Source organism: Dermacentor variabilis, chromosome 3, assembly GCF_050947875.1.
Source record: "Dermacentor variabilis isolate Ectoservices chromosome 3, ASM5094787v1, whole genome shotgun sequence".
Classification (NCBI taxonomy): domain Eukaryota; kingdom Metazoa; phylum Arthropoda; class Arachnida; order Ixodida; family Ixodidae; genus Dermacentor; species Dermacentor variabilis.
The window spans coordinates 79,950,062-79,961,709 of record NC_134570.1 but is presented as its reverse complement, the minus strand read 5'-3'; the positions used below and the strand labels follow the sequence as shown (position 1 = coordinate 79,961,709).

Genomic DNA, 11,648 nt, shown 5'->3' with positions numbered 1-11,648 from the left:
TCAAGTCTACGACACGTAGGAGCTCTGTTTTACAGTGCAGAGCTGTCCTTTCGCAGGACTTCTGTGATGATTACATCGCATTCCAAAACGGATTATCATCGTGACATAAAATGACACGCAAAAGTTCAAAAAATAGTTACTTTAAGCTCCCTTTAAGGTGCAAAGGGAGCTTTTATGATTATCACCGAGATCTTTGAGTGGCGCCCTCTCACATGTGACGCCAACTACATTGCCGTGCTGCGCGCGCTCGCTACGTGAGGCAACGTGAAGCTGTCGGCTGACCTGCGCTGTCAGCGCTCGTCCTGTGTCCTTTCACTCCGTTGTCGTCTTGTTCGCGCTGTTCCCACTATAAATGTAAACCAACTCACCCAGCTTTCCACTTTAATATAGTATACTTCTTGTACATTGGGCCGTGTTTTTTGTGAACGCAGTTTTCTTAATAACCCGGCGCTTTTGGCGTCTCTTATAGTGGTTTGTGTGTGCAAGGCGAGGGTGGTATCCTGGTATGCCAAACGGGGCACGTGTTCAGCAGATGTGCAGTCAGTTTGCGGTTTCCTACGCCCATCGTCCGGACATTGCCGGAGATTAGAGAAGATTTTGTGCTATGAGTGGGTGGCGACAAGCCCGTTTCTTCCAAGATTGCCTTCGTACTTCGTGTGAAGTGGGGTCTGCAGAAGTGTTGGGCACAACGTACAAGGAGTGGTGCAGGACTACGCATCAAACCATGGAGTTTCTATGGAATCAAACGCGACGGAGCCTACCTACAGAGAAGCATATCAGGAAGCCTGTTCAGGGAAAAGGGCAAATACAGCTTACCGGTGACGCCACACTACCGGAAGACCACAAGAAATTGCTTGATTTGGGTCCAAAACATTGCTTTGAACCCCGTTCGGTACCGGCTGAAAAGGTGGGACTTGCTCGGTCTATAGCAAGAAGGACTGATGAAAGCGTTCAGCCAAGGTGTGTGTCGGAGAGTACTGATGTGTGCGCCAGGGCTAAAACTAGAGGCATAAAGCTCACCTGTTGGATAAAACTGTGGACTCGTTAGTGAACAATGGGTTAAGGGTCGCTGTTTTGGACAAAGAAGATTCTTTTGTGGTGTTACCTAAAGGGGTTTATCAGGATAAGGCAAGTTTGGCTATTGGTAAGACCTTTAAAGAAGTGAAAGATAATGTAGCCAAAGTGAAGGAAAAGGCAGTGGCACTTCTTGGTGCTTTAAGCCTAGAAGGCCTTCACAAGCGTGTTAAGAAAGAAAAAGAGGGACAGTTAAAGGTATTCTTCTCTGTGAAGACCCACAAACCGGAGATACCGTTCCGGGTCATCGTAACTGAAAGGAACACTTGGCAAAGCAAAGGTTCCACGATTTTACAAGTCCACCTTGCCTCGCTAAAACTGGCCGATCCTCTGGTTATCCCGAATTCTGAGAGCATTGTCGAATACCTCTCGCCAAATAATCCACGAAGGTGTGCCGCTTTTAGTGTGGACGTAGAGGATCTTTTTTTATTCTTTGCCTCACAACCAATTAATGTGAAGTGTCAAGGCATGCATTATGGAGAAGAATTATGAAATGCGGTTTGTCCAAAAATGTGGTGCTACTGTTGAAAGGTTTCTTGAACTTTCGTCTTGTTACCTGAGGTCGACAATGACCGGATGGAATGACTCGCTTTTCATACAAAAGGCTGGTATCTGTATCGGATCTAGAGTCGATCCCGTCCTGAGTAGCATTTTTTTAGCGCAGGTGAATATGGCATTAGACCGGCGTCTTTCTGGGATAGCCATCAAGACATTCAGATATGTTGATGATCTTTCGGTTTTAATAGACAGAGACGACTCTACCAACAAGGTGGACGAAATAATGGGCATTTTTAGTGAGCTTGGTTAGGGTTTGAGGTTCACCTCGAAGCAACCAAAAGAGGATGAACCACAATACCTTGACCTTAGACTATGTGTTCTAGACGATCATGTCTGTTGGGAATGCTTCCCCCGTTCTGCCAAGCACCTGTTGAACTTCACCTCAGGTCTTTATAAAGTAGTAAAAAAGGCCATTTGCATCTCCGTACTTCGTGCCATCCTGGTATAAACATGTGGGTATGCAATGAGTGATGCCTTTGCACATCAGGTAGTCGGGCTGGAGGAAGCTGAGTACCCGGGTAGCTTAATAATGGGCAGCTCTAAGAAATTTATTAAATGGGTAAAAAATCCGAGGAGGCAGAAGGCCGAAGGAAATAGCAGGAAGGACGTGGAAGTTGTACCCTATGCACATCGCCTATCTCATGGCCTGAATAACGCTGCAGGTTGTTATGGAGTGCAGGTTGTCTTTTCGGCTCCTGGAATATTGAGTGCTATTTGTCCGGCGGTTGAAAGACGAGAAAGTGGAGCAGAACATAATCCTAACGTAAGGTTAAAAGTGAAACATGTTAAGTATGTAGGCTGCACTACCAGTGTGATATACTCTTTCCCGCTCAAGTGTAGGTGAGTGTACATGGGAAACCAGCCGTTGCATAAATGTAAGACTTAGAGAGCATGAATTGTCCTTGGACAAGAATGATTACACGCATGTGTCTGCTCATTGCCGGCAATGTAAGTGTAAGCCTCTGCTCAAAGAGACAACAATTTTGTTTGAACATACTGATGCATTCACCAGATTGGTCGTGGGAAGCAGCCCACATTGAGCGAAAGGGCACGTGTTGCATTAGCCAGCCTTCGATCGCTCTTTCTCAGCAGGAATTAACTTGCCTAGATAGCTCGATACGGTAACGGATGCCCTGTATACACGTGGCCCGGTTGTGCGTTCCTCGATTGACCATGTGATCGCTTGTGTCGCTTATGTAGCTGACGTGTGTTTCAGTAAACGTAACTGTGAGTCAGCGCTCGTCCTGTGTCCTTTCACACCGTCGTCATCTTTTTTGCGCTGTTCCTGTTATGAAAGGTATCCAAGGAGCAGAAGGGTTCCCGGAACTAATCGAATTGTTATCGCCATTGTCGTCCACTAGGTCTTCCGCACCTCATTTTCAACACAGGTGCGCTGCTCGTAGCTTCGTAGCACGCTGCACGTGGGCCTCTTTTGCGTGACGTAGCTCAGGGGGCGAAGGTACAGTCAGAAGGCCTTAAGTTCTCTAGAGTGTGTTGGCCTCACGCGCTACTGGTGTTCGTAGGTATACTTGTGGTATACCTACGAGGTATTTGGTATTGTGGTATACGTAGGTATACTGGTGTTTGCTTTCGACCGCTCTGCTCCGTCGAGGTGCGCTCGTGCATGGGGTTCCAGCTCAATTGGTACGATTGTATTGAAGGGGCCGGATGCGGCGAGAAAAAATCTCACCATTGTCTACTGAAGCCTAAGATTTCTTTGCCACGGGAAATTTCACATCCTTATTGGTCTGATGAAAATGCAATAGTTGTCCATCTTAGGTGTAAAAGTTGGTGTTGGTATTGGGGATGCACTGGCGCTTGTTGAATTAGAGGTGCAAAGGCCTGTTACTTGTGGTGTGAATGGCGGCAAGGTCTGGTGGACTAAGTGGAGGATACTATGCTGAGAAAGGCCTACGCCGCGGATGCGTGTAATACTTGCTTCATTGCTTGCGATGAAATAGTTAAGGTAAGAAAGAGAAGAAATGTTTGATAATGTGAATTAGTCGCCTCCTCAGTCCAGGTAGCCATTGGCCTTTGCTGATTCCCTGGCCTGCTTCACCAGCTTGCACTGGTCCTCCAAGTCCGTGGCCACGAGCATGGCATCCCACGATTTTGGCGGTCTTCTGTGCTTTTGTCATCGATTCTTTTTGATTGTTCGGTTCTGCAAGGTTAGGTGTCCTAACCTTGCAGAACCCAACAGTGCAATCACGAAGTGACGAAGGGTGTCTGGCGCCCCGCAGGATCGGCAAAGGTATGAGAATCGGGTTGGGTGCATTCTATGCATTATAATGCCGTGTGCATATATATATATATATATATATATATAGTCAAGCTTGTTTCGAGACACCGCAGAGCAACTGTACCTTCTCTGGTTAGAGTGGGGTGCGGTGGGGGGCATACCCTCCTTTTGAATTTGTAATGCTGCAGGGTATCCGTATATTTTTCGGGCAATATTCTTGGACCTTGTCGCCTTTCGGAATCCCTCTGGTAGGAAATTTAAGCCCAGCTTTTATGTCTCGGACTGCGGCGTGTGCTGGTAGAAAATAAAAAAAAAAATCAGGAGGAAAGCAACGATCGATTCGCCTCTTTCACCCGCATGGCGCAAGCGGGCCATGCTTTACCTCTACTCTTTTTTTTTTTTCACCCCTTTTCCCACGACGTGAAATATTCTTAATGACGGTGATAACTATTTGCAACGGTCACAAATATGACTGGTACACCTTGGAGGCTCCAATAGATTTTGCACGTAAAGAAAAAGGAATAATGAAAAAGTAAAAGTAACTATTTATGCTTTCAACAGTTCTGACAGACTGAACTGATCATGCGAAATTTGCGTTGAAGCTACCGCTCAACCGGGACAGCCATTATGGTTAGTTTGCTTTTGCAAGAAACAAAATTTAAAAAGTTATTCCTGCTTTCTAGCGTTCACGGTATACAGCAATTATTTCAGTGATTAAAATAAAAGAACAAAATATTTATTAACGCAGAAAAAAATGTGGCAGCGGTGGGATTCGAACCCACGCCCCCGAAGAGACTGGTGCCTTAAACCAGCGCCTTAGACCGCTCGGCCACGCTACCGATGGAGTCATGGTGCGCAATTATCATCGTTCCTGACGGCTGCAAATGGCTGCTTTAACCAAAATGTTTCGAACACGCCTTGTCTGTTGACTAAAACATTTCAGGGTGTCTACCAACCGTGAAAACGGAATTCTCGTGGATTTTATGCAGTCTGGAAAAGGTCGGGGAAAACTCTGGGAATTTGTGCCTCTATCAGGGAAAATGATCTAATTTTACTGAAAAGGAACGAAAATCGCGGTAATGCTGTCTCGAGTAACAGAGAGGAACGAATGGTCTTTGACGCTGCGTCGTAGGCTGGAGGAGTTGCCAGAGTACAGTCAACGAGCGACTTTCTGGACGCCAGATAATTCGGACGACTTCGCGGCTACATAGGGTCAATGTATGAGAACGTCTGAAATTTCGGATGCAAGCCCTTCACCGTCAGATTTTCCAAACTTTTGCGGTGACCGCAGGTCCGAAGCGGCATTAATAAAAGCCACAACCGCCGCCATTTTGATAGCCTCGCCGCCTCGAGGCATACTCGCACGCAGATCCGCTGGCAGCCGTAGGCACCACCGAGGCAATGCTAGGCCTAGCTGCTTCGAGGTTCGGTATTAAGCTTCTTGCCGTTCTGTGCCGTGTTTCTCATTGAAAGAATTCGCCGCTGTCAGCAATGGCACCGACACTGCGTTTGTGGCCATTGCGGTTGCCTTTGAAGTTCGGAAAGCACGGCGCGTTGCATAATGCCGGTTCCCAAAAGTCAGCTTCGCTTCATTACAGCAACGTTACGCTGTGAAGCATAACAAGTGTGGGAAGGGGCAACTGTCACGGGACGCAGTATGTATTCCTTGCAACGAGATGGCTAACGCAGCTGCACGAGGACTTACTATCCGTGCACTACGCGACCAGGACCTTAATAATATACAGGAGGAGAACAGGGACCAGTTACTTACATATAATGAAATCACGAGGCAGTACTACATGAACAGAAGGGAATTCCCAATGCCACACGCTAAGCTTAATAGAGCTCAAGCGGTGACTCTGAGATTGTTGCAAACAAGAACTTATCCAAGTCCAAACTTTATTAACAAGATATATCCTGAAAGAGAGATACCAATAAATTGCGAGAAGTGTAATGGCATCATTACTCTGGATCACATGCTTTGGCAGTGTCCTGTGACTTTCACAGACTGTGACAAGGAGAGCGACTGGTGGCAGCGAGTCCTACACAGGGAAGGTCTTTTCGATCAAGTACAGGCCGTCCAGAAGGCCCATGATACGGCGGTAAGGTTAAACCTTACTGTCCCGACGTGGGAGCCGCCTGCGTCAACCTAAGGGTTGATCTTCAGGACATTAAATAAAGTTCATCATACCATACCATACCCGCCACCTCCTGTCACCGTACGAGCACCGATATGCCCAATAAGTGTACTGACAGGCCTTCAGAGCTTTTCATTTTTTTCGGACGTTTTCGCGACCGGAGCCAAAAAAAATCGTACGCTGACTACAATTGTTCAAGAGGATGCTTCAAAGAGTCCGTGTGGCGAACGCGCAGCCGAAGAACAAGAAGACAAAGGACCTACGCATTGAGCAATGAACGGGAAACGAAGCAGGCCGCCGCATTTTTGAAGGAGCTTGCACTCTAAAAGCCAAGCGTTGGCTGACGCCGAAATGCAGGTGTCCCTCATCCAAGCAAAAAATAAAATAAGAAACAGTGAATCACCGCAACGCTGAGGTGTCGTGCGCGGGCTGAGAGTATATCAGGACAGTTGAGGTTGACTTACCAGCTGTTGCGAGAGAATCTCACTTGTGATGAAGTTCGGACCTCATACCAGTTAGCTTGCTATTAGTTGATAGAAATAGCTCATATTTGAAAATATTCTGTATGCATCTCTTTTTTATTCGTATTTGAGAATGTTCGACTCGATTTGCAATGGGTTTTACTATTTCTTTCGAAGATATCTTATTCGCTGTGCATTTTACTAACCCCTCCATTCTGCTTTCTTTTTGAATAAAATAAACACTACCCCTTACTATTCAAGCTGGATTACGTTGTTTATTTTTAACATGCTTACTAGAGAGTGACACCATTGGGCGACATTATGTAGGGAGCCCGTCTTGACATAAAACAAAGTTCTAAGTCACTCAGGCAAAGCCTGGAAAACTCAGGGATTTTGGAATTGTCAACTTGGTAGACACCCTGCATTTTATCCGCCAGTCCATAACGCTGACAACGACGAAAGCAAAAGAAGCCAGTTGCCTTCATAACATGTCTTTCGACAGTGACCACGCTTGTCTGCTTGGGCCACGTTACCGAGGCGATCATTCAGGAAGGCACCGACGACAAAATTTTGTACCCCACTTTTCTTGCTTCTTCAGATAGCTGTCTACTCTGTAACCGTAGTGTCATGCCATCGCTTTTCTTGATTCTTCAGATAGCTGTCTACTCTGTAACCATAGTGCCATGCCATAATTAATTGAACACATCCTCTTTTAAGGTTACCATTTCAGAATGCTCACCAAATGGAGTACGGCTTCTTATAGCGTAATCTTTGTTTAGAAAGTATATATCTACGTCGCGAAAATCGGAGGTAGTGGCGAAAGCTGGACGCACGACCGCATAACTTCTCTGCGCTCCGCACGAAATAGTAAGCTTGGTTTTCAGCTTTCGCTTTTGTTAGGAGTAAAGATACGGAGTGCTCTTCGTCGTTTTCACCTATGCTACGTAGGGTGCCTCAATGTCCTCCTCGTCCTAAGCTTCGTACGAAGCTAAGGAGGAGGAGGCGGCGTGGATTGAGGCACCCTATTTTCAAATCTCCTCCCATATTACTCTCTCTCTCTTTATATATATATATATATATATATATATATATATATATATATATATATATATATATATAGAAAGAGTAGACGCGCGTATGAAGCGGTTTATTGACGTTTCGGCCGGGGTCCGGCCTTCATCAGAGTCGGCCGAAACGTCAATAAACAGCTTCATACGCGCGTCTACTTCACTGTATCTATATATATATATATATAGATATATATATGTATATATATATAGTAAAAGAGAGAGTAATATGGGAGGAGATTTGAAATAGGGTGCCTCAATGCGCGCCGCCTCCTCCTCCTTAGCTTCGTACGAAGCTTAGGATGAGGAGGACATTGAGGCACCCTATGTAGCATAGGTGAAAACGATGAAGAGCACTCCGTATCTTTACTCCTAACAAAAGCGAAAGCTGAAAACCAAGCTTACTATTTCGTGTGGAGTGCAGAGAAGTTATGCGGTCGTGCGTCCAGCTTTCGCCACTACCTCCGATTTTCGCGACGTACAGATATACTTTCTAAACAAAGATTACGCTATAAGAAGCCGTAGTCCATTTGGTGAGCATTGTGAAATGGTAACCTTAAAAAGAGGATGCGTTCAATTAATTATGGCATGACACTACGGTTACAGAGTAGACAGCTATCTGAAGAAGCAAGAAAAGCGGGGTACAAAATTTTGTCGTCGGTGCCTTCCTAAATGATCGCCTCGGTAACGTGGCCCAAGCAGACAAGCGTGGTCACTGTCGAAAGACATGTTATGAAGGCAACTTGCTTCTTATTGACGTTTCGGCCGTGGTCCGGCCTTCATCAGAGTCGGCCGAAACGTCAATAAACCGCTTCATCCGCGCGTCTACTTCACTGTGAGTATTTACCCAGACAGTTGCATCTTTTTCTGATATATATATATATATATATATATATATATATATATATATATATATATATATATATATATATATATATATATAGTCATATTATGAGAAGCGAACACATACTGACACCAAGGACAACACAGGGTAATTTACATCTGCTTAATAAATGAAATAATGAAACGATAAATTAATGGAAATGAAAGCGAATGAAAAAACAGCTTGCCGCAGGTGGAGAACGATCCCAAAACCCCCTTTATAATATATATATATATATATATATATATATATATATATATATATATATATATATATATATGATTACTACAAGGTGATCACAATGCCGCTTTGATAATTGCACAGACCCACGAATCATTGATACCACACGTGATTTCCCACCCTTCTGCTGAGGTTATCCTTACAGACCCTACACCATGAAACTTGGTGCGATTTTTGTATTCGTCCCTTTAATATATATATATATATATATATATATATATATATATATATATATATATATATATATATATATATATATATATATATATATAATTCGTGATTGCTTCAAAAATCGAGGCAAGAGCTTTGCGCCATTTCTAAATTAACGTAGGCTCATTCAAAGGAGGTGGAGGGGGGGAGGGGGGATTGAGAATGCAGCGTATGCGCAATGCGGAAGCTGGGGATTTGGTTACCATGGTACCAGCGGTAAGTTGTTCTTTTCGTTCACTTATCTTTCCCGTGATCTTATCATTTCTACAGTTCGATGAGAAACTACAAATAACTTTCTCTGTGCTTTCCTTGGATTCATTGCCTGTTGGCTTCGTATGGTTGTGACTAACAACAATCGCGCCCGCTCGCGTCCCCCTTCTTCTCGTTCATGAAATAAAGACGTTATTTTTTTGTCTGACGCTCCGTTCGATTCAGAAGTTGGACAATCTGTTAAATGCACTTTAGGTTTATTTGTAGACGTTAGTAAAGCTTTTGATCAACTAGATTATGACGTTCTTCTTCAGGAGCTTTCAATTTGAGGAATTCGTTGAACGCCCCTAAATTTGTTGAGATCGTTTCTTGAGAACAGACGTTGATGGGGGCGAAATGCGAAAACACCCGTGTACTTAGATTTAAGTGCACGTTAAACAACCTCTAGTGGTCCAAATAATTCCGGAGCCCTTCATTACGGCGTGCCCAGTAATCAAAACGTAGTTTTTGCACGTAAAACCCCATAATTAAATTTTAAGAACGGTCTTCAGTGCGTGTGGTTAGGCAACGAGTAGTCATCTTTACATACTGCAGTCAGAGGCGTGCCGTAGGGGAGCGTGTTAGTACCGACACATTTTATTTTTTTCTGTGGGAACGATATAGTAAAGTTTGATGCAACTGCTGAATTTGTAAGGTAAGTTGATGACTACACCGTCACTTTATCTGGTCCAGTAGCGAGGGAATTGGTAAAAAGACGCAATCTTGCAGTGGGGTAATTTGAGCTGTTGGTCGCAGTGAAACAGACTTAAGTGTAATTTACCTAAAGCAAAACTAATATTTTTTTTTTGTGCTGGAAACAAACCTCCTGTGCTAAAAGGCAGCATTTTGTGCAATGTACAGGCAAGGAGTGAACACTGTCGAAGAACATAAGGTGCTTGGTGTGACACTGTCAGCACGCTTTACTTGGAACACACCCTCTTGGAACGGACACGTACATACTCTTTGCAAAATACTGTCTGCAGTTACTGGAGCATTGTCACAATGCGGAGACATTCCTCCGCCGTAAACGAAACGCCTAATCTACCACGTACTTTTTTGTCTGGCATGGAAATTATTGTTGCCACGTGTGGCTGACTACCGCAAAAACAAACCTTTTGAAGGTTTTCGCTTAATAAAAATACAAAGCGATTTCGTCACACTGGAAAGCGTGCCTGGCTGAAAGTGCTCCCCCTGATAACGGGGAGCACTTTCAGCTGTAGTGTAAACAAAAGAAGCTTAACTTTTTGGCAGCGGTGGGATTCGAACCCACGCCCTCGAAGAGACTGGTGCCTTAAACCAGAGCCTTAGAACGCTCGGCCATGCTACCCATGCATACGTGCCTAAAACAATCGCCATTGTTGAAAAGACGGCAAACGCCGACTCGTGTACCTTTTCTATGGACAAAGAATCTGGTGAAAAGGAAAAACAAGAGAGATAATGAAAGGAACCTTAATACAACATAAAACGAAAGAACAAGTAAGTCTGGCAATTTTGCGTAATGCTTTTTCGTAGATGTTTAAAGGCTGTTATATGTTTTGCTCATGGCGATTAATATTCTGCCGGGCAACGGCGCCGACAGCTTCTCATGCATGCCCGAATAGGCGGCTTGTCCGCGATTGCGCAGCAGGGAAGCTGTCACGTGGCATGGTCTCTTTTGAACCATAGCGGAATAATGTCTCGCACGCTGTCGTGGCGCTAGAAACGGAGAAAACATTGACAACTATGAATACTTTTCGGAGCTTTCCGTCGAATCACTATAACTGTACCCTCATTGGTTTCAACGGCTCACACGACTCGTGCTCATAGCACTTGCCTTCCAAACTCTTGTCCCGCTGTTTTGTCTGCGCTGGTCGCTATGTTGAAGGATGGTCAAATATAGCTCAGCTTCGAGCTCACCTGCTGCGGCCACATTCCGATGGGGAAGGAATACAGAAGCGCTCGCGTACCGACAGCTTTGGGTACACGCTGACCAACCCTAGGCCATCGAACTCAAACGGGAGTTTACCGCTAACATGTCTCTCATAGCCTCTGTTATGTTTCGGGAAGTCAGGAACACGATTAATCAATGAGTCAATCAATCTTCAATTACGCGGCTTTAAGATGTGCCGTTCGCATGCATGGAAAAGGGAAAAAGTTCAGGAGGGAGCATCACGTGACAATGTTAAAGCCTATAGTCGTAAAAAATATAAGGAAAGCATTTCTTTGGAAATACACCCTCTCCACGTGAAGCGCAAGCAGTAATTTCTATAACAGCGGAGTGCGCAGAGAGTACGGCCAAGAGTAGAGTTGAGAGTAGGTGGCGAGGGTCGATAATGATGAGGGCGTCACACGGAGGGGTGTCACGTGCAACCATCGCAAACCAAAATATATCTGGAAAATCTGGCAACCATGGAGTGCCTACTTTCCGAACGTCGACGCACATCGGAGAGGAGGAGGAGCGGCGTCAGTGGAGCTAGCTGCCTGGCGTCGTGTTCTCGCCTGTACTTTTTTCCTTCCTCCTATTTGTAAGTGAGAGAAAAAAAAAAGATG

General features: G+C 44.8%; 2 non-coding genes across 2 annotated transcripts; both read right to left on the bottom strand.

Moving 5' to 3' along the window:
• Positions 1 to 4,628: 4,628 nt before the first annotated feature.
• Positions 4,629 to 4,710, bottom strand: TRNAL-AAG (transfer RNA leucine (anticodon AAG)). The gene has a single exon. It is a non-coding gene; the product is annotated as a tRNA-Leu (tRNA).
• Positions 4,711 to 10,364: 5,654 nt separating this feature from the next.
• Positions 10,365 to 10,446, bottom strand: TRNAL-AAG (transfer RNA leucine (anticodon AAG)). Its single transcript has one exon. It is a non-coding gene; the product is annotated as a tRNA-Leu (tRNA).
• Between the last annotated feature and the right edge of the window lie 1,202 nt (positions 10,447 to 11,648).